Consider the following 23,594-nt stretch of genomic DNA (forward strand, 5'->3'; position numbering starts at 1 on the left):
ATTACAAAGCTGCTCCATCTGCGCAAACGAGAAACTTGTTAAGACGCTTGTTAAACTTGTCCAGACAGACTCAGCGTGGTCAGTGCTCTCTGCCACTTGTCCCAGTTCACTTACTTACAAGTTGCATGACCTTAGGCAAGTTACTTTCTCTTAGAGTTTCAGCTCTAAAATGAAGACGACAGAACCGACTCCCAGGAAGACTGTCAGCATAAGGTAAGACGGACGACATGAATCTTCTAGAATAGTGCCCGGCAGGTAGTCAGTTCTCAGCAAATGTTCCTCTCTTGCCCTTTCCTTCTTGCTTTCTCCCTCTTAACCAGTGATTATTTGTGGAGACTTTGAATATTTTCTTATTTGGGAGAAGTAAAATAGCAAATCCTAACAACAACAAAAAATTCTTTCATTTTAAAAATGAAGCCTCAGGAGAGTTAACACATAGGCTTTTAAGCTAAAAAACACCTCCATCTAGTTTTCCAGAGGAGATCATCAGCATTCGTTTGTTTTCTCACTAAGGCCTGGACCACAGTCAACTCACAGAACAATCACAGCCCCTGGACACAGCCTTCTTCCCATGGTCGGGTCGCGAAGGAGCAAGAGTTTCAGCAGCACGGGATAGGATGATTAAAGGTGTAACATATCAAACTTGGCAATGATGTTTGACATTAAAGGAAACTAACGTTAGAGATTCACAATGGGGCCTCAAAAATAGGATAATGGATTTGAAACTATTTTGAAAAGTAATTTGAAAGGCAGTATTGTGTTCATATTATACCTGTTATTAAAAAGGAAATTTTGAATTCACGTTGGGAACACTGCTATGCTCTCCTCGGCTCTGCTTTTTCAAGAAACAAGGTATCACTGTCACCTCCAAAACAGCTCACTCCAAGCTCTTTAGCCACGAAGGAAAAGGGGGGAGGGTTGGTTAAGCAGACATTTCAATTGAAAGACAGTTGCCATACTGATTAGTGTTTCTCAGACTTCCCACCCACCAACGGAAAAAGTTCTCTTGAAATTTCCCCCATGTTGGCTTAAGTCATTCTCATTATATATGTACCATTGTATGATAAGGTATAAATGCTCATAACGTATACTCTTAGCTTGCTAAAAGCTATACAAACACAAAATGAAAAAGTTCTAGAGACCCACTACACAATAGTGTGAGTATACTCAACATTACAAACTGTACACTTAAAATTGGTTAAGATGGTGAATTTTATGGCATGTGGTTTTGCAATTTAAAAAAACTATAAGGGGTGACTGGGTGACTCTGTCAGCTAAGCATCTGCCTTCAGCTCAGGTCATGATCTTGGGGTCCTGGGATTGAGCCCCACATCAGGCTCCCTGCTCAGTAGGGAGTCAGCTTCTCCCTCTCTCTCTGTTGTTCCCCCTGCTTGTGTTCTGTGTGTGTGTGTCTCCATCTCTCATATGCAATGCTCTCTGTCAAAAAATAAAATCTTTAAAAATAAACTATAAGAACAAATCAAACTTAAAAATTAAATAAAAATGACATCAACAGATAAATTCAAATAAAAAACAATATTTTAGTGTAAAAGTGGTAACATTTTGCTGAGACTAAATAGCCAGTGTTGGGTTTAATTTATCCGTGTCATTACAAAAGCAAATGAAGATTTTTTTTTGCATTTTATCTTTCAATTGTTGACTTAAATGTTTGATGGTGAAAGTAACGACAGTCGTTGACTCACAATCATTATCATTATAATTTTGCCTCCCATCAGGTTACTCATTTGAAACTATCAGTTGATTATTTTAATTGGTCCAACTGATTTAAAAAATGGTTCACTTCAAAATATAATATTGATAAATCATATTTTTTTGAAACGCTCCTAACAAAAAACTCTTCATGGAGAATATTTGCAAGCTGGTATGTCAAACAAACATAGAATCAAACCAACACATCTGCTTATAATCTGAATTAAGTGACTGCTTTGCCTAGCTTCTTTTGAATTTAGCCTATGCTACCATGAGACCTGTAATGACTCAATTTTCTCTCCATTTTTCTCTCTTTGAACTACTGTAAAACTTCATTTATGCTGGTGCCACGATTCCTTTGGCCTTCACTTTGCATGAACACGTCATCTGTGTGTTAAGTCATCTTTTCTCATTAGCCTGTGACAAAGTAGCCTGGCTATTTTTATGATGGAAAATCAAAACCAATTTATTAAATACCTTTAGACACTAAATGTAATTGCATCTTATCGCTGAAAAAGAGCAACTTTAGCTTTCTAATTGATAAGATAATTCACTTTGATTTCCATCAAATAGAAAGCAAGATAGTTTTTGTTATTTTGATGCCCAGAAGGCCAATCTAAAGATTACCAACACATCAAAAGTTGAATATTGCCATATTAACAGTCACGTGGTACCCACCCAATTTTAAACACAAAGCACCACCAACAAGAGGGTGGCTATAAAACAAACATCCCAGTTGAACCAAATAAGCTTATATTTTATTGTATACATGCTTTTAGACTATTGTTGAAATGAAAACAGTATTTGATGGACCATCAATAATATATACAGAGACTTCTATAGTTTGAGGAAAAACCGATATAGAGAGAGATAATCCAAATCTTTGAAGAATTAGAACACCAGAAAATTGGGGTAGGGGGGCATCTGCATGAGAGGAAGGCCTGGTGCAGGGTGCTGGGTGTTGGTGAAGAGGGTTGGCTTGGCTCAGTGTCAGAACCAAAAAAGCAGGCTGAGTGGATGGCTCAGGGCAGGTTGCTGGAACCCAGGTGGGTTGAGGATTGGGCATGGGTCGGGGAGGCAGCCCACCTGGGCCTTCAGAGCCTACATGGGGGCAGGGGATTGTTCTTACAAAGCGATAGCCCCGTGTGTGGGGTGTCCGAGTCCAGGCAGGGTGAAGAGGGCGTCCCTGCAGAGAGGTAACTCGGTAGAGGATTTCAGAGCCCAGGAGAGATGAGCGGGGTATCTGTGTGGGAAAGTGGTCCAGCATGGGTTGTTACAGCCAGAGCAGGTGTGCCAGCTCCTAGCATCCAACAGGAAGAACCTATTAGCATCACTTCTGTGGTGTTCTTGACAGAGACATAGAACTTAATTACGAGAAAACATCAAACACAAATGGAGGGACATTCTACAAAACAACTGGTTTCTATTCTTTAAAAACTGTCAAGGATATGGAAGTCAAGGAAAGAAAGAGGAAATATTCTAGACTGAAGGAGACTAAGGAGATAGGAGAAATCATTGCATCATGTGGTTCTGAACTTGAATCTTTTTGCTATAAAGTACATTATCACATTATCAGGCCATGGAGAAACTTGACTAGTGTCTGAACATTACACCTCAATGTGTCAATGTTAGTTTCCCAGCGTTGCTGTTGGGAACTGGAGCTCTAGAAGGGAAGGTTTCTCTTTGAGGAAATGTGCACTGTGATATTCGGGGGTGTTGGGGGAATCGGATTGGCAACATCCTTTCAAATGGTTTGGAGGAAAAAGGTCTTTGTATCTTACTCACAACTTTTCCGAAAATTCGAAATTGTCTCAAGATTTAAAATTTAATGATATGTAGTTAAGTTTTAAAAAATGATAAAAGCGTACATACGAAGGATGACCAGCCATACAGACATATCTTGCAAAATAATAAGAGTTCTCATATTGAGATACGGGCGAAGTAGTTTAAATGTTTTATCTCATTTAAATTTCACACCAATCTTTCGAAGTGGGTGTTACTAGTTTTGTTTTATAGATGAGGAATCTGAGGCTTGGAGAGGTTGAGTAACCTCCTCAGGTTCTTAACTAACCTATTGTACTATACTGCTCAGAGAAAAGACTGGGAAAAGCTTCCGAAAAGATTGTGTAGGGACTAAGGTCATGCCAACCCAAGACGAGCCACTTTGGCATGAGGATTGTTCTGAGCTGAAGGCAGTCAAGACCCTACAGGCTCAAGAGAAATCTCTGTCCCTTCCTTAACTACATAGAAGAATTGAAACTGAGGGTCCTAATAAGTAAGGGTTATTAGCAGAGATCAATTTTATCTGGGTGACCCATCTGTATGGCAGGGCAAATATCTAATTACCCATCATCCGCTCTTCTTATCACCTTGTGAAGCACATTCTCTTCCTCTGAAGTCCCAGGCCCTTCCCCTTCTTAGCCCAGAATGAAATACAGACCTCATTTTGCCTGTCTTTGGAATTTCCATGTCTGTGTGGATTCCCTGTATGTACACTATTAAATTCGATTTCCTCTTGTTAATCTGCCTTATGTCAATTTGATTCTTAGTCCAGCTATAAGGACCATGGAAGGCAAGAGGAATTCTTGCTTCCTGACCTTTGGAAAATGTTCAAAACAGAACTGCCACTGGGTCGTGGGACTTTGAATGACTTTTAGTTTTTCCTTTTGTCATTTTCAGTATTTTCCAAAATATCTACAATGACATGTTGCTTTTGTAATTACAAAAAAAAAAGAGAGAGAGAGAGAAAGTTTTCATTTAAAAACTAAATCATTTGTCTCGGAGCAATTTGTAAAAATGTGCTGATTATTCTAAACCCTATTGAATAACCCAAACTATTAGTGGTGATACTGTCTTTTAGTAGTGGTATTATCTGTGACTTTCATTTTTAATTTTTTGCTTCTGTGCAATTTGTTGTTTCCATAAACAATCCATTCAACAAATACTGTAATCTGCTATGATTTATTTTTATAAGAAAAAAATGTTTAATGTATTATAGAAGTCCAAAGTTATAAATTTCATTCAGAAAAGAAAAGGATAGGAAGGATAGGTGTGCTGAGAAAAAGACGGCCCCAGGATATTCACAGCAGTTATGTTTTCGTGCAAATTCGATCTTTTAAAAATACCTTTCTAGGGGCACCAGGCTCAGTGGGTTAAGCCTCTGCCTTCGGCTCAGGTCATGATCTCAGGGCCCTGGGATCGAGCCCCGCATCGGGCTCTCTGCTCAGCAAGGAGCCTGCTCTCTCTCTCTCTCTGCCTGCCTCTCTGCCTACTTGTGATCTCTGTCTGTCAAATAAATAAATAAAATCTTTTTTTAAAAAGTAAATAAATAATTTTAAAAAATAAAAATACTTTTCTATGCTTTCCCGGTTTTCAACAATAAGAATTCCTTATGAGGTGCCTGGATGGCTCAGTCATTAAGCATCTGGCTTTGGCTTGAGTCATGATTCCAGGGTCCTTGGATCAAGCCCCTCACTGGGCTCCCTGCTCAGCAGGAAGCCTGCTTCTCCCTCTCCCACTCCCCCTGCTTGTGTTTCCTCTCTCACTGTCTCTCTCTCTCTCTCTCTCTGTCAGATAAATAAATAAAAATCTTTTAAAATTAAAAAAAAAAAAAAGAATTCCTTATGTATTCTATTCATGGTTGTGTCTTCAGTGCCTAGAACCTTAGAACCAATCAAGAAGATTGGTTGAAAGAATAAATGTTTTTGAACATTTATACCAAAAATGTAGTTTTCAAAAATAGCATTGACCTGTAGTCATTCACTCCCTTATGGTAGTTTGCAAACTTTGCATTCAACCCATGCTCTCTTCCACTGGAGAAGATCTATGAGAAGGCCCAGGTGTGGCAGGGAGTTCTCATGCCATTTACTGGGTGGTAGTAATGTGGAGAACCATGTTACAAGAAGACAGCATGAGTAGAAAGAGGGGACACGCTATTCAGAAGAAGATCACAATGTTCTTTTATTAAGATTTCTATTCAAACAATTTCTCGGAGGATTGGAGGTGATAGATCATTATACTAGTGTCCACTGAGGATAGACCTTGTGTTGTAACAGGTGGGTTTCTTGGTATGGTGCTATCTAAGGTTTGCGGATGATGAGAGAAGGAAGTGTGGGATAAGGTGGGGATGACTCAGTCATAAGCTTCTTTTTTTGCTTATAATTATGAAGTTCATTTCTCTGGTTTTATACATGAACTTGGATCGTGAACCTTAAGGGACAGCACATATCAGGCCAATGTGGGGAGATAAGTCCCTGAGGCGGCGCCTAGCTCAAGCCGACTGCCCAGCATCCAGATCTCCACTCGGCTGTCCAACTCTCAACTCATTTACGGAGGAGGTTATACACTACAGTGATATTGCCAAATGTGAAGATTCTAAAAAACCACACCAGGTAATGCTCATGTATATCCAGGGACTACTAGAAGAAACAAAACTTTGAAGTTAGCCTGGAATCTTCTCTCTCTCTTTTGAGCCACACACTGGCAAATTCTGTTGGCTCTACCTTCAGACTATACCCAGAACCTGACCATGACCCATCTACCCGTTACTGCACTTGGATTATTGAAAAAGCCTCTTAACTGCTGCCTGCTTGGCCCACACAGCAGCCACAAGGACCCTTTTTAAAACCTAGCTCAGTCTTTACACAAAAAATTGCAATGACCATCACCCATGCCATAAGGTGCAACCTAGAGTCCTACGACTCTCTGACCTCTCCGAGCTAATTTCCTACAGCTTTCCCCTTGCTCACTCCACATTAGACACCTCAATCTGCAAACCTCACACATGCCAGGCACACTTTGCTGTATCCTCTGCAGGAAGTAATCTCCACCCCCAACCAAATGGCCCTCCCTCTCTCAGGATCTCTCCTCAAATCTCCTTATCAGACAGACCTTTCCTGACCCTCCACATCAAGCAGAAACCACCTACCCGTAGACCATCTCCTCTACCTTGTATTTTTGTCTTCATAGCATCATCTGGAGCAGTTCTGCCTGCAAAGTGTGTCTGATTTTCCCAAACTCATGGTATGACTGCACTCCCTAACCTTTTGACATTGGATGCCACCACGTGATTTGCTTTGTCCAGTGACACGTAAGTAGAAGGGCCATGTGTCAATTTCAGGCATAAGCTTAAAGATCCAGCGTGCAATCCACCACTCTGTCTTCTCCCTCGCCCGTGGGGACTAGCCATACTCCAGGTGACGGCTCTCCGGGCAGCCCGGGTTCCGGAGCAAAGGTGCACAGAGCCCCCAGCTGTCATGCAATGAACACGCAGTGTAAATGAGAAAGAAGCTTTGTCTTTTTAAGTCACTGCGATGGGTTGTTTATTCCACACTCTCTGACATACTACATATTTATTAGTTTACTCCCTCCCCCGCACCCCCTCTAGAATGTACTTTTTTTATGACTGTAGGACAGTCTGTTCACTGTTCTAGTACCTGGAACTGTGCCTGGCACATGGTAGGTATTCAATGGGTATTTGTCATCTGAGTGAATGCTAAGCTGATCACACCAACTGAAATCGGAAGATGTGACAATGACAGGTGACTCTAATCCTGGACTCACCTACAAAAACATTCATCCTACCTGCTCTACCCATGAACAAAACCGCCCTGATTCAACCCAAAATGTGGCTGCTTATCTCTCACCAGCCACTGTCTGAAGGCACACATCGCCTTCGGGTGCATAACACAGCTAGTCACAAAAGCCCATAAAGTAGCTGAAGTTACAACACAAATGGAGATCTGGCCTACTGCTGAGGGGACTCGGTGACAACCATAAATAAAAAGCATTAGCAGTGTTTGTGTCGATGCTGAATACTGATGCGGTTTGCTTTCCCTGTGTGGACATTAGCATTGGTAATGAACCGAGCTTCAGAGGACTGGGATTTCATCCGCCGTTATCATAAATTGGTGTATGAGCCCCTCTCAGGACTTTTGCAAAAGCTGTGTGTGCTTTTGTGAGCTGCTTTCTTTTCACGTGCTTCCTCCTGGTCTGCCTGAATCTGGATGGGGATAATGCATTTCCTGTATCATGTGGCACCGTACAAGGAAACTCATTGTATCCCTCCAGAGGAAGAGTACATCTGTAAGTAGTTTTTAAGAGCGCACTGAAGGATCTTGTTAGGGTGACTTATTCTCCCAGTTCCATTTGGTTGATGAAGTGGATCACGTGACCCGTGTGCATAATGAACGGCTTCAGCTGCTGCCAGTGGGAAGCTCAACCTATAAAACACGAAATCTCATGGACTCATTGAGGGCAGAACGAGCTGATCACATGAGAGCGAAGCCTGCCTCGTTCTGAACTGTCATTTCTTACCCTCGCACACAATGCGCCAGTGTTGCTAGGCTGTTGCTTTTACTTTCCCCCAAAGTCACTGCCTCTCCAGCTTATTCCTAGTTCGCGCAGGAAAGGCACTTCTTTCCGCATACGATTCCCTAAAAAGCTGACATTATTAAGATGCGCAAGTCATCGTCTATTAAACGCACAGGCAAGGACTCTATGCCGTGTCATTAAAACGGGAAATGTTTCCGGCAGAGAGCGGGATTGGGGGCTGGGGTTGGTTTGTTTGCTCTTCCCCCCATCTCTTTTCCTCTCATCCTTTTCTGCATTTATTTTCTTTCTCTGTCCCATTACTTATTTTATTCCTCTTTACCCTCATTGATAATTCCCCAATGACGGCAATCACGGGGGATGGACGTGGTCTCCCATTTTCCATGGTCGATAGAAAAAGGTGATGTCTAAGCCAAAAAACACAAGTGATGAGCCTTTTCCAGGAGTGATCCGACTTGCATTCTGGAAGCTTCTGAGTCACTGAGGGACCTGTAGCGAATGGGGAACTAAAACTCCAGCTTCCAACAGGATAAGAGAAGAATGATGAAAAAGGCTGTGTCAGTTCAACTCGCTTCTACCACAAAGTGTTCACTTGTGTTCACCAACATGCTAGGCACCATGCAGGGAGCTGAAGAGAGCGTGTGGTCCTTGGAAAAAGTCAGTGAATCATTGGGGGTGTATGGGGACATAGCCAAATGCTATAGCAGCGACACACATCATGGGGCTTCTTCGGGTGGTCCCCGAGGAAGATCTCCATGAGGTCTTAAGTTGTCAGGCAAGGATTTGGGCGGGAGGCAGGAACTGAACTAGAACTTGAAGTGCAGGTAGGTGGTAGCTGCCATCCGAAGAGCAAAATCCTCTCCGATTAAGAAGGCAAGACTTGTTGATCGAATTCAGCTGTCTGGGGCGCCTCCCCTCATGGCCCTGGTTCCCCCAACTAACCGCTCACGTCAGCTGCGCAGGTTATCTCAGGAATGTTAGCAACAAATGGTCATCAGGTGTTAGCATGAGGCAATTCATCACAACAGAAAGTACCAATATGTCACTGCTGTAAGCTTTAGATTGATTACAAAGACAGCAGAGTCGTTTTGAGAAAGAAACGATACCAATGGGAGTCACGGATTATAAGCGCTGCTGGGGGCGCCTGGGTGGCTCAGTGGGTTGTGACTGCCTTCGACTCAGGTCATGATTCCAGGGTCCTAGGAGCGAACCCCATGTCGGGCTCCTTACTCAGCAGGGAGCCTGCTTCTCCCTCTCCCTTTGCCTGCTACTCCGCCAGCTTGTGCTCTCTCTTTCTGTCAAGTCACTAAATAAAATAAAAAAAAAAAAAAAAAAAGCACTGCTGAATTTAAGGAAAATAGAAAACATAATCCGGGAATTGAGACCTTCCAGCAGGAAAACAGCCTACGAAACTTCTTTGGGAGACCTTTAAATATGTCAGATTTGGCTTTCATGACTTGAGTGAGTTTTCCTCTGTAGACAGAAAGCTGGCGTTGGGGCACCACAGGACGCACCCCCCCCCCGCCCCCTGGGCACCTCGGCTCCCTCCTGCTGACTTTGATGCTGGCTGGCAGCCTGGGGTGAAAATCCCTGGCTCTTTTCCTCAGAGAACTGGCAAGGCTTGGCAGCAACTGGTGTGTTCACAAAGAGATGGGAGTGACTTGTTCGCAGGGTCGGCGAGGGTGGGGGTGAGAGGCAGCTCAAGGCCAAGAATTTGACTTCCTGACCCTTCCAGAAAAGTAGAGCACTCTTTAATTTATTCCTAATTGGAATACTTTGCTGTGGTTTTCCTGGCCACAAAGCACGCCCTTTTAACCATTTCTTCTCAAAAGACCTTTATTAGGTTTGATTTCGTTGTTTCTGTATCAAAATAGCTTCCATGGAAAAATCAGTACCAAAAATGTCCCAGATTTCCATTTCACACAACTCAGTAATAGGGTTTCTGAGGTCTTGAGGCCAGGACTTTTTAGTCCTTTTGGGTCTGAGGGGTTGGGAGGAAAAGTTAAATAGAGTTTATGAAGGGGCACCTGGGTGGCTCAGTCAGTTAAGCGTCTGTCTTCGGCTCAGGTCATGATCCCAGAGTCCTGGGATCGAGCATCACGTCGGGCTCCCTGCTTGGAAGGGAGTCTGCTTCTCCCTCTGCCTGCTGCTTCCCCTGATTGTGCTCTCTCTCTCGCTCTCGTTCTATCTTAAAATATATATATAGAGAGAGAGATTATGAAGGCTAGAAAGAAACTCTTTGGGACCATCTCCCTTATTGTGAATAACACGAAAATTGAGTGTGTGTGTACTTGCTCATGGTTGGTATACTTGTGTGCCCGCACACACACACCTCCTCACACATCACCTATTTCACTGAAAAATACCATGATAGAAAACTTTATTCTTGTGTCTAAGGTCCGGGTTGTAGTCCTTCAACACTGGCCATCTGAGAGGCAGACATGTTTGCAAGCAGCTGGGAAGACAGCTAAGCCGTCCGGCTGCAATGCAAAATGAGATTGAGTTGATGATTCTACTGGGAGAAATTTTCCCCCGTTTTCATTCCCAAACTCCGCTACCCCCGCTACCTGTAGGGACTGAAGTCACGGTAGATGGTACTCAAAAGTAATAACTCCAAAGAGACTCTGGAAAATCAGCATGCAGAAGGCAGTTGGCCCCAGAAGCCAAGGACTCTTGGCTACAGCAGTAGAATGTTAAAGCCACACAGCGGTAAAAGGAATCTGGGTTTCCTATATTTAAAATCGTCTATTGTTTCAGCCTTCACTTTAGTGAAATCAAGAGGATAAATTAAAGATTTGGCTTTGGGAGTTTTTATAAAAATAGGGTGTTTGTGTTGTTATTCCTTCAAAGATGATGAAAACGTGGTGCTGAAATTGAGATGCCTTCCGAAAATGACTCGGAATCATTATATTTGTGAAGCTGGGCAGCCCTGATCTGATATTGTATGCTATATAAATCAACTTTCATTATTCTTTAATGACTCTTTGAATTCTTTTCTCTCAAACTCTGCAAGCTTGACTTGTGTTCACCTTGCTGTGGAATGCTTTAAAGGGCATTTCATCTAATAGCAGGGGGACATGATAAATTATAGATACCAAATCATATAGTAGTGATTTAGGCAGCACTAGGGTAAGGCTGTAAGCAAGAAAATAAAATTTTCCCAATCAACCTCTATATTAGGAGCAAAAAAGAAATCGCTGTCTGCATAATTAAAGAGCAACATGTCAACATGCTTGTTAATATGCTAATCTGAAGGCTTTTTTAAGAAAACTTGTAATCACAAGGCAGAATACTGGGAATATTTATCAGTTTAACTGAAGAAGTTCTGTATTTATGAATGAGTATGAAATAATTTTGTTGGGAGTGTGCTCTGGAAATACAGATACCAAGGAAGAAAAAAAGGAACGGGGTCTCAGTCTCTTAGACACTTGTGGTGGCAGGACAATGAGGTGGTTAAGAGTGACATGGGTTGGGGCGCCTGGGTGGCTCAGTGGGTTAAGCTGCTGCCTTCGGCTCAGGTCATGATCCCAGGGTCCTGGGATCGAGTCCCACATCAGGCTCTCTGCTCAGCAGGGAGCCTGCTTCCCTTCCTCTCCCTCTGCCTGTCTCTCTGCCTACTTGTGATCTCTGTCTTTCAAATAAATAAATAAAATCTTTTAAAAAAAGAAAAAGTGACATGGGTCTAAATTTGGGCCAAGTCCCTACTAGCTTGTGTGACCTCAGGCAAGGTACTCACCTTCTTTAGGCCTCTGTTTCCTCAACTGTAAAATGGGGAAGTTGGCGGGTCCAACCTCACAGGTTATTGTAAAGATCACAAATAAGGCATTTAAAGTAGACTCTGACAGAGGAAGCACTCAGTCAATATGGGTTATAAAATACTTGATCATCCCTCCGCCCATACTCCTGGGTGGCTTCTTTTCTTACTCTGACTGGAAGCCAAAATCCTTCCCGTGTCCTGTGAGTCCCAACACAACCAGCCTGTTTTCTCCATGACCTCATCTCCAGCTGCTCCCCCTCTCAGCTCACCCGCTGGCCTCCTGCCTGTCCCTGAGACGCAGACACACGAGGCGCCCTCCCATCTCAAGACCTCTGCAGTTACTCCTCCCCTGCCTTGAAAGTTGTCCCTTGGACATCCTCATGGGTGACCTGTCACTGCCATCCGGTCTTTACTTCAAAACCACCTTGCATGAGTCTGTCCTTGAACTACCACCTGAACATTTCAACAGCTCGTCTCCATTGATAGTCTAGGGTCCCCTTTCCTGCCTTGTTCTTCCCGTTAGCACTAACTCCTTCCTAATAATACCAGTAACTAATTTATAGTATTTGTTTTCTACATCTCCCACCAGAACCTGAACTCCAGGGATGCAGGGATTTTTGTTTTAGTCACTGCTGTATCCCCAGCGCCTAGAACTGCGCTTGTCACCACAGTAGCCATCAATAAATAATGCGAAGGCTGAATGATGGTGTTCCTTAATTTCCAAAAGAGGATAGTTCTCGGAACACCTGGCTGGCTCAGTGGGCAGGGGGTGCACCCCTTGATCTCAGGGTCATGAGTTCGAGCCCCACGTTGGGGGCAGAGATTACTAAAAAATAAATAAATAACTTAAAAAAAATAATAATTCTACCTGCACATATATTTCCTCATTCCAAGTTTAGTGGAGCGTCATTTTTCTGCCACATGAGTTTTTCTTGGTTGTTATGATGACTGTCAACCCTCGATACAGCGACCACCACTCCTTAAAGGCCTGATAACTACAGAAGGAAAGGGAGAGGTTCAAGCGTAGCCATCCAGGCCAGGGCACAGTTCTTTTTCTAAGTCTCTACCAGTTCACCTGCAGGAGGCAATACTGCTGCTTGCTGGGGCTCCCTATTTCCTAGTCCTTTATCCACAGATAAACCAGGGACGGCTTCCCATATGCCCTTTCTACCTCGTCCTTCTACCCGCGAGGTGAGGATGCTTCCTAAGTAAATATGGCAAATAATTTCTAAAATCTGAATGTATGCAAGGGCAAAGCATATATAATACTCTGAGTTCTCTCTCTCCCCACAAGATTTTTTTAAATTTTTGTAAAGATCTCATTTATTTATTTGTCAGAGAGAGAGAAAGTGTGTACACACGCACACACAAGCCAGGGAGTGATAGGCAGAGGGAGAAGCAGACTCCCCACTGAGCGAGGAGCCCAATGCGGGGCTCCATCCCAGGGTCCTGGGATCATGACCTGAGCCCAAGGTAGATACTCAACCTACTGCGCCACCCAGGCGTCCCTCCCCACAAGGGGTTTTTTTAAAGGTGTTGTCAAATACTGACCTGCTTAGTGGGTCAGGCAGTAAAGCGGAATGTAAGATTTCCTGTGCTCCAGACATTACACTAGGGACCTAACATATGACATCTAATTTATTCCCTCAGCCATCCTGCAACGGCCGTACTATTACCCCCAACCTTTAGATGAGGAACAGAGGTGCGATCAAGGCTCGGAGGGGCTAGGGGACCAGCTCAAGGGCACGAGACTAATAAGTGGCGGAGGAAGACACGGAGCATTTATCAGAAACATGACAACCACTTTCTTTCTCTCTTTGTCCCTGTAAGCAGTTTCCTAAGCATTAGATCAACGGGTGTGTCTTGAGCCAACAATTTTGGAATTACAGAGTTAGTGTTCATGATGGATTTCTGCAGCCCCTTAAAGTTACTGGGATCTCAGCAGCTTCTCCTCTCGTCAGAGTGGTGAGGACCTGCACACCAGGGACAGGCTGACGTCAGAGGAAGAGCGGCCTCTATGCCCGTCCGTGCTCCCCATTAGTAACCAGATGTGATCTCTCCCTCCCTCCTCACTTTACCCCGTATGGCACTTACACTGCTCTGCTTTGTTTGATAAAAATGTATGTATTCATGGGGCACCTGGGTGGCTCAGTGAGTTAAAGCCTCTGCCTTCGGCTTGGGTCATAATCCCAGGGTCCTGGGATCGAGTCCCACACCGGGATCTCTGCTCATCGGGGAGCCTGCTTCCCTCTCTCTCTCTGCCTGCCTCTCTGCCTACTTGTGATCTCTGTCTGTCAAATAAATAAATAAATAATCTTTTTTTTTTTTTTTTAAGTATGTATTTCTCTTGTTCTAAATCCCTGGTGGGCACAACTGCCCCTCCTACCTGATGCCAGGTGGGATTCCACTGGCTGGGTGTCGTAGTCTTTGTGTCCCCCCACCAGACAATGTTAGCGCAGGAAGATCCCACCCAGTCTAACTTCCTAATGCTACTAATGGTGAGAGTGAAGCCTAGCATGGATCCGTAACTTAGTCAAAGTCACAGAGCTGAGACCAGAGCCCTGGTTTCCTTAGTTCCTTAGTTTTTCATTATACCACACTATCTCCCTTGTCTATAAGCAGAAGTACGATGTGAGTGGAACGTGCTTTAAGAAAAAAGCTATCAAGGCACCTGGGTAGCTCAGTCCATTAAACGTCTGACTCTTGATTTCAGCTCAGGTCATGATCTCAGGGTCGTAAGATCAAGCCCCATGTTGGGCTCCACGCTGGAGCCCACTTAAGATGGTCTCTCTTCTTCTGCCCCTCCTACCCCCTGCTCGCTCTCTCAAAAAAGAAGGAAAAAAGCTATCTGGTTGGTAAAAGCTGTGTAGGCAGCTCAGGGTCCTGCAAAGACGGCAGTGGGCATAGAATAGCTCATGAACTAAATAGCGATCATTTAACTAAGTTGGTGGCCGCGGAAATGGAAAAAGGGAGGCAAATGCAAGAAACACAATGATAAAGACTCGCTAGGACTTGTAACTGATTTGGGGGATAAGTTCATGGGGTGACAGAAGGAAAGTCAAAGTTGAAGCCAGAGCAAGTCTGGAATAGTGGTTAAGCAAGATCTGGTTTCGAATCCCAGATCCTATGTGCTTATATATATGACCCTCTGTTCATTCAATAAATACGAACACCAGCATGAGCCAGGCATTATTCTAGGCACTTGGGCTATATCAGAGAATAAAACCGACAAAGATCCTGGAGCTCATATTCTAGTCACGACTTAACCTTGCTAAACTTTCGTTTCCTCAGACGTAAAGAAGGTAGTACCCATTCATGCGGTTGTTGCGAGGATGAAGTACTCAACTGACATTAGAGATCATCATGCCCGAGTTTTGAGTCTGGATAACTATGATAAAAGTGCTAGTAAAGAAATTGTGAAATTGGAAGCCCAAGATGGTTCAGAAGCCAGCTTCGGGATTAGCCTATTAAGTTACATACAGTCCTTTACCATCCCAAGTTTCTGGTAACAGATGTGACCCAGGATGGCGACAGAGTTCAATCTGTATGTGTACCAAATTTAAATTTGCCTATATGTCCTGATGTCCTTTAAATAAAAGAAGTTGATGTTGTACCCCCAAAATCCCAGATTCTGAGTTTGGCCTATTGCTAGGTAGGAGGAAGAGACCTCTATTGAAAGGACACTCACTCTGTGCTTCCGGGTCTGGGCTCTGTCTTGATATGCAAGAGCCCTGGGGGAACTGGGAATGAGGTGGTGTGTGGCTGGTCACGGGGCAATGATGAACACCCAACCAACCATTCATGGAACTCTACTGTCAGAGTTTAAGACTACGCGACAAACAATCTCCAAGGGGACAGAGGAAAGTGCAGTTCAAAACTCCAGACTGAAAAAAGACTCATGAACAGAAAACCAACACTGTTTGATGGCAGCATGTGGGTTATCAGGAGAGAGAGACCTGCGGGTGTCCACCAACTTCCATGGGCGCAGATGGGAAAGGATCCTAAACAACCATCAGGGTTTAAGAACACCCAGATTACCAAGAGCTACACGTCTAACCAACAGGGGTGCTCAGAGTGTGGTCCCCAGACCAGTGGCATCACTGTCACCGGGGAACTTGGTAGAAATGCAGAGTCTTGGGTTCCATTCCAGACGTACTCCCAGAATCTCTGGGAGGGTGCAGCCCAGCAATCTTCATTTTCACAAGCATCCAGATGATTCTCTGATACTCAAGTTGGACAGCTATTGAGACACGCTGTTGAGCTCTCAGCTCTCTTCCCAGCTGCCCGTCTCCAGCCTCCATTGCTCACCTTCCAAAACGTATTTCCCTTGAATGCCTCTGTTTCCGTATTTCCAGGGTTTCTTTTCTTTCTTTCTTTCTTTTTTTTCCCTATACAAGACTCTGTGAGGTGGAGAAATGATAAATAGTAGGTCCCATTGGGGCTCGAGTCAGTGAAGACCCTGAACTTTATCCCGTCACTCAAGATCTGACAGGAAGGTTACATAACCCATATTTATCCTTGTAGAATTTTCCACTTGTTTTCATGTTCATTAATAAGGTACTTCTGATTTTTTTTTTTGTCTTCTCTGTAAGACTGTGAACAGGACAAAATTGGGCCTCAAATCCAAGGCGAATTAAAGTAATCATGGATAATAAAAATAAAAAATAAAATAGCAGCTATAATCAAACATTCACTACATCATAGACACAGTGCTATATTTTACATGACTTCTTAACTTAATCCTCTAACCACTCAACATTAAACTCTTTTTTAAAATTAATTATTTTTTTTTAGTAATCTCTACACCCAATGTGGGGCTCGAACTCACTGAGTCACATGTTCTTCCGACTGAGCTAGCTAGGCGTCCCTGCATTAAAATCTTACTAATACATTATACATTCGAGAACACTGAGGCTCTGACAGGTTAAGTATACTGTCTAAGGTCAAATATCATGATGTGGTATACAGGTAGGGTGATGGCAAGCAAGCTGACTCCAAAACCAAAGTTTGGGTCACTATTCTCACTGGGGAGCATTCCAAAAATATTCATGCTGGGACCCACCAGAGAGCCTAATTTAATCCGTCTGGGTGGGGGCCCAGTCAGGGATACCTTTTATAAGCATCTAGGTGATTCCACCATAGGCAGGTTGAAAACCTCAATATACAACACCATCTCTATATCTCCATGCTTACACAATAGCACACCTACCCTAGATCAGCTGCTCGTAAGTAGTGGAGCTGGGTTCTGAATTCAAATCTGTGTGGGCCCAGAGCTTGTTTCAATCACCACCATCACCTTAACCACAACGTCTACCATTTCCACTCTAACGCCACTTTACACTGAAGATAGACGACTTACATGACATATTCAAAGACATGGAACAACAAAATTTCTCCAGTCAGCATATCTAATAAAAGATGCTGCTTTCAAAGAATATTTTTATGACTTCTTAAATCATCTAAAGTTGTCATCATCAACTTTTTCATCGGCTTTTAAAGGTTTGGCTTCTAGAAAGTATTCCAAGCATAATGGCAAAACACCCAGCTTGCCTATGAGTTTATAAACTGAAGTGGTTCTTTGGGATAAACAAAAAATCTTTTCATCTAAAATTTTAATTGAGACCAATTCAGGGCCCTGGGAATTAGTTCCCGTGTTTGGCTCAGGTTTCTGGCACTGAGCACTGGGCCCTGGCCTCAGGCCTGCCCTGGGTCACCTTACAGCTGCACCTCGGGGCTCTATGCCAAGAAGCTGGTCTCATGGCAGCTCTGCCCTATGGCTTAACACCAGAACATTGAGCCTCGATACCCAACCCGGCTGAAAGCAATTCACATGACCGCAACTCTGTTTAGCAAACAACCTACAGGAGTCATTTCGCATAGCATTGCAGCACAGCACTCTCTGACATTTCTGGAAGAAAAGAGGACTCATTTTCAGCAGTTTGTATAGGAGCAGGGAAGGGTGTTTCTCAAAGTTTAATTTATACCCAGAAAGTTGTAGATTGATGTAACCGTCACATAAAAGGGAAAACGTCTGTCACTTCCATTTGTAGCCAAGTTTGTAGCAGCTTTTTCAAAAAAAGGAGAAGATGAGGGACCAGCTATCCTGGTTCAGGAGCAAGAGAACTCAGGATTTGAAATCTGGTCTTCCCACTAACCAGGTGGGTTTAGGCAGAGAACTTAATTTCATTGTGCTTCGGTTTCCTCATCTAATAAAATAAGGTTTTATTTTTAAATGAATACTAAGTATCAGTCCTAAAATTGAATTATGTGGATGAATACGTATTTATAGTTTTTCTAATTTGGTATAACCATTTGATACATCTCCTTACTAGAGAAAATCTGAATTTCTAAAAACCTGAGCTTGACATTAAGGATGGAACTCAAGAACCAGAAATTGTAGATTTTTTAACTGTATGAGGTTATTTAGACAATGTACTCTAACTTGCTTCTTTTATCTTCTTCTTTTGTCTTCTCTTTCTTTTCTTCTTTTTAAAATGCAAGAAATATTTTCTGAGTTCTGCTGTGTATCAGGCACTGAACCAAGAGCTAGAAACCAAGACTGAATCCTTAGTCTAAAAGAATTTCTAGTACCTTCCATGCGAGTAAGCAGGTTATTAACACACAATGAAGAAAGTGCTACAATAGAAGTGAGCAGAGGGCACAAAGGCAGACAAAGGCTTAGTCTCAGGGTGGGGAAGGAGTGGGAGTCAGGCCAGGGTTCCTGGAGAAATGCATCTGAGCTAAGGCCAGGAGAAGGGGCCACCTTTCTAGGCAGAAAAACAGCAGAGGCCTTTAAATATCACAGAGGGAACTCTGAAATGGTGGGGAGGATTACCCAAGGGCATGCAACTGGCCAGTGGCAGAACTGGAGCTCAAGGCCCTAACCCCCAAATTATAGGCTTGGTTGAATGTCAATGACAGGAATTAATAGACTTTGTGTTTGGCTTTTTGGCAAAGGTGAAATATTACAGTGCCTGCTTTGGCTGCCACTAACTTAATTAAGATTCAGGGCTCTTCCTGGACTCTCTAGCCTTAGGACCTCCCCTGTCTGGCTCCAGTGTCTTCAGCAGTAACTCATCAACACAACCACATCAGAGACCCATCAACTGAGAATCACCACCACCAACCTACTCTAGGGAGGAGACTTTCAACTGCTGAGTAGTGTGGGTGCATACAGCTCCTGCTGTGACTGGCTTAGGAGACAAGTCTTAAGTTAGCAATGGCTCGGTTACAGAACAGTCTTAAGTCATAATGACCATCTTCAGATATTTGAAAAGTTGTAGGAGGGATTCAATCTATGCTGTGTGGGGTGAAGTGGAAGAATCGGATTCAGATGAATGTGTAGGTACAGATAAGTATATTTCCCAAAGTAAGACAAACTTGAGGTTGGAGGTGTTCATCAGTAATGGCTATCCCTACACCTACAGTATTTAAAACAAGGGCGGAAGAACCACTTCGCTGGGATGCCACAAAGGGGATATAAGATTTGATTTATAGAGGTCGAATCAAATCCTTCCAGCTCAGAGTTTCTGTATTTTTTCAGTTGGGCCTCGCCAACTGAGGTCTAATTGTTCTAGTTTCTTATCTATTCTTCACAAAGTATTTACTCTCAGTTCTAGTTAATTAACATTTGCAGGCACATTCTTTTTACATTTCTATGCAAAGAAAAACTTACTATGTGGTGTGATGTTTAAGAAGGCAATTTAGCTGGGTTTTTTTTTTCCCCTCATAAAGCAGTAATATATTTATTGCTAAGTAGTGAAACTGTTCTATTTATGTGAGAAAAGGGGAGGTTTGGCCTATTTGGACACAAACCACACTGACCTCTATCCAGCCTGGTGCACGGGTACTGCCTTATTTCAGGTTCACTTTGCCGGTGTCCTTATATGCTGGGGTCTACCCCCTTACCTACCCAAAGGAAACTTTATAGACTCTTCCTTTCCTTTCTTCCACCTTTGTTTTTCTTTGTGAAAACTGTGCCGCTGCTCCCATTAGTCTAAAGGTATGGACAGAGAAGGGAGAGTATAGTCAGTGAAAATTGAAGATATAACTGGTAGTTCTGACAGGTGCAATTTAGATTTTGTTAACCCTGAATTACTTTCAGAGAGCAGTGGTAAAAGATGATTTATACTGTTTTGCAAGGCAGACTGCTCTGTTGCTAACACAGTAAAGTAAAAAACCATATAATTTGTTATTACCTGCTTTCTATGCTTGGTGCATGTAATGTGTTATAAATCAACTATATTAAAAATATTTTGTTTTAAATTAGTATTTGGAGGGGCGCCTAGGTGGCTCAGGTCATGATCCCAGGGTCCTGGAATGGAGACCCGCATCGGGCTCTCTGCTCAGCAGGGAGCCTGCTTCCTCCTCTCTCTCCCTCTGCCTGCCTCTCTGCCTACTTGTGATCTCTGTCTGTCAAATAAATAAATACAATCTTTAAATAAATAAATAAATAAATTAGTATTTGGATCATATATTACCCAAGGTCTAAAACATGTATGTTTTAAAACAACATAATAGTTTTTTTCAAAAAGAGAAAAAGGAAGGCAAGCCCATTTTCTAAGTGTTCAAAATCCAACATTAAAGGTACCAGCCGAAATGAGACGGCTCTTCCCTATAAGCCGGGGAACAGAAATGGCTTTAACATATTATGCAAAGGAATTTCTCCTGCACTAGCTCCCATAGTCTACCTTAGAGAGAAGCTTCGGCTCAGCGCTACACTGAAAAAACAGAAGTTCAGCGGCCGCTGATTAGAGCAGTTTATTATGCACTGAGAGCGACACCGGCAGCGCTCCGTGCAAAGTTACAGGGACCGGCCTCTGGTAGAGTTGTTTACTAGGCATGGGATGAACAAATCATCTTTCTCAAGGTAATCCTGCGGAGGGCCTCCCCTCAAACAGTCATCAGCATCCCGCCCCTGCACGCAAAAGTAAAAGCACAGCTGGACAGTACGCAGATACGGTAGCGCGCTGGAGAGAGCTCCACGGAAACGACTCGCAAAACTTGCAAGGGCAGCAGCGAGCAGCCCATAGACTTTGTTTTGTTTTGTTTTTTCCTTCCGGTGGTTCCTCATATGACAAAAACTTTTTTTTTTTTTTTAAGATTTTATTTATTTATTTGACAGACAGATCACAGGCAGGCAGAGAGAGAGAGGAAGGGAAGCAGGCTCCCTGCTGAGCAGAGAGCCCAATTTGGGGCTCGATCCCAGGATCCTGGGATCATGACCTGAGCCGAAGGCTTTAACCCACTGAGCCACCCAGGTGCCCCGACAAAAACATTTTGATGAATGATTTCTTTGATCATCAAGAGTGATAAAAGCAAGGGGACACCAGGCCAGATCTCCTGACATCAGCGTAGGGGGAGAGCCGGAACTTGGGTGTTGCAGCGGGCGGAAGAGGGCGGTGACCCATTTTGGAAGGCGGGAAAGGACAACTGGGAGCCGAGGATGGAACAGTCTGCAAAGCCGGCGAGCAGATGACACAGAAGATTCTACAGCTGCTTGCCGCAGCTGCTCTAAGAGTCTCCTCTGCTTCAGAATAGAGGCAAATGTGTTTAGAAATGAAAGGCAAGAGGGGAGAGGAAAAATGTACCTTCCATTTCTAACCAACTGGAGTATATGCTTCACAAAGCACACTCTGTTCTCAGGAGGTGGTTATTTTTAGGATTCAAATATAGGCAAAATACTAACCAGCAAACTCTATGTGCTTCTTAGCTGCAAGTACAATTGGGAATACCCAATTTATGCTGCAGTTTCTAAAGACAAACTTGTAGTTGGAGCCTTGAACATTAGAAATGGTAGCAATTTAGTAATAGGATAGTTTATGGCCATGCCCACCTGTTACTGAACTCATAAAATGCTTTGTTGTATGTAACCTTCATTTTTATATGCTGTAGGGCACATAATGGCTTTAAGCCATTATTTCTTGTTTTAAATTCAAAGGAGGGTAGTTGATCCCCCTACTCTGAGATGATTTCCAAGAACTCTGGACTATTCGGACTATCGGAAGGACTGGCTGTGGCTGACTTGAAATCCTATCCTCAGGAAATAAACACACGGTTGGGGACAGAGAGGTCAGGGGCGGGCCAACTCCACCCATCCCCGGGCTTTCTTCAGGAACCACCAGCCTCCTAAACAGCGGGGTTTCACCTTCTTGATAGCAGAGAGCGCTTATAATCAGAAAAAGATATTCCTCATAAATGTCAGGGACAGAGAGAAATCACAAAAGAGGAGGAAGAGAGTTAATAATAACCGCTTAGCTGCTGGGCTGTTTTACAGATTAAAAAATAAAACTCCCATAAAGTTTAGTAATTCAAGTCACACAGGAGGGTCAGAAGTCAAATAAAGGTCTGTGAACACCAAAATGTCTTTCTACTTCTGTAAGACGGCCTGAGGGATAGCCGGGGTGGGGGGTGGGGGACGGGGCCTCTCGAAATTCTATAGAGCTCTTCCCTTGTAGGGTTTATGACCTACAGACAGAATGAGTATGTCACTGACTCCAAAAGGCTAAGACGTTTCTCAGGCTATCTGCCTTCGCAGGCAGGGTGCTCTCTCCCAACCCCAGTCAGACACTTCGAACTACGAAAGTTTACTCCAGGGTCTCCTGCCAGGCCTGAGTCTATGGAGGCCGAGGGCCAACAGCTGCCTGATTTCCCAGCTCAGGGAGGCCTGGCATGACTCCGGCCCTCCGAGTCTATTGCTGTGGTCTGAGCAGCCTCAAAGAAAACAAACATGCTACTAAACGCAAAGAACTTGGTTCTGTTGAGATGTGTTCCTATAAACACGTTTCGAGAAATGAGGTAACTTCGACGAGCAGCTCAGCTAACAGAATAATCGTGCTGACCTCCAGCATGAAGCCATGGTCATAATCTGATCCCCTGTCTGATCCTCGGGCCTGTCCTGTTACCCCCACCCCCACCTCCACGCCCACCCCAGGTCTGTCTGTTCCAGAGAGGATGTCTCTTCATTGTTCCCACATGCTTCCCTCATTCCTGCCTTCATGCCCCAGTTGCTGTGGAATCCTCAGGCGGAAATGCTTTCACTACGCCCCGCCCATCTCTCAAGACCGGTTTCAAACCCACCTTTTCTCCACTGGGAAAACTGAGGTCACTTCAGTCAGCAGTGGCCTCTCCAGTCCTGAAGAGTCATCACTGTATCTCCACTATTTATGTTGTCATTCGATTATGCCCAGCTTAGCATGTGACCGTAAGGACTTTGTAAACGTTCATGAACTCATCTTTGGAAATCCTGCCAGTTGCCAAACTGTAAGCATCTGTTGACATACTCAAATGACTGGCAAAGAAGCGCCATAGCAGCGTTTCCTAACCTTAAATCTATTCTTTTTCTTACTTTGGGTTTAAACCAGATGTGAGCTGAGGAATGCTGTCCTTTGAGACTCAACGAAATTGGCTCAAATCCTGTTCCTTTGTGTGGTGGGAGCCCTACATTCCTTCCTGCTGGGGATTCTGGAAGCGGGTAGGGGTAGTTTATGATTTCTTTTCCTAGTCACCTCTGGCTCCAAGTTCTTGCCTTTTGTGGACTTAGTTCAGTGGCTCGGACGAGTGTTTTGCTCTCTCTGAACCCAACATCTCCAGCTATGGAACTCAGCTCCTTTTATTGCTTCAGTAAAATGGACTAAAGCAGGAATGATACTCCGATACTCCGTTAGGAGAAAAACGAGAAGTGTGTCCAGGTCTTCAAATATTGATACTTCATTGTACATACTATTCGCCTTTGACGAGTTAGAAAAAAAATACTTTGTATTAACTAATTCTTCATTACATAGGTAGAATGCTAGAA

The 23,594-nt window shown here is 43.6% G+C and overlaps 1 long non-coding RNA gene across 1 annotated transcript in view; it reads right to left on the reverse strand.

Annotated features, from left to right (window-relative positions):
* LOC131833501 (uncharacterized) overlaps positions 1–22,943 on the reverse strand; it is a 46,301-nt gene extending 23,358 nt beyond the window's left edge. The window contains exon 1 of the long non-coding RNA XR_009354496.1: positions 22,877–22,943. This is a non-coding gene — a long non-coding RNA (uncharacterized LOC131833501). The remainder of the gene's footprint in view (positions 1–22,876) is intronic.
* Between the last annotated feature and the right edge of the window lie 651 nt (positions 22,944–23,594).

This window comes from Mustela lutreola, chromosome 6 (assembly GCF_030435805.1).
Source record: "Mustela lutreola isolate mMusLut2 chromosome 6, mMusLut2.pri, whole genome shotgun sequence".
Lineage (NCBI taxonomy): Eukaryota > Metazoa > Chordata > Mammalia > Carnivora > Mustelidae > Mustela > Mustela lutreola.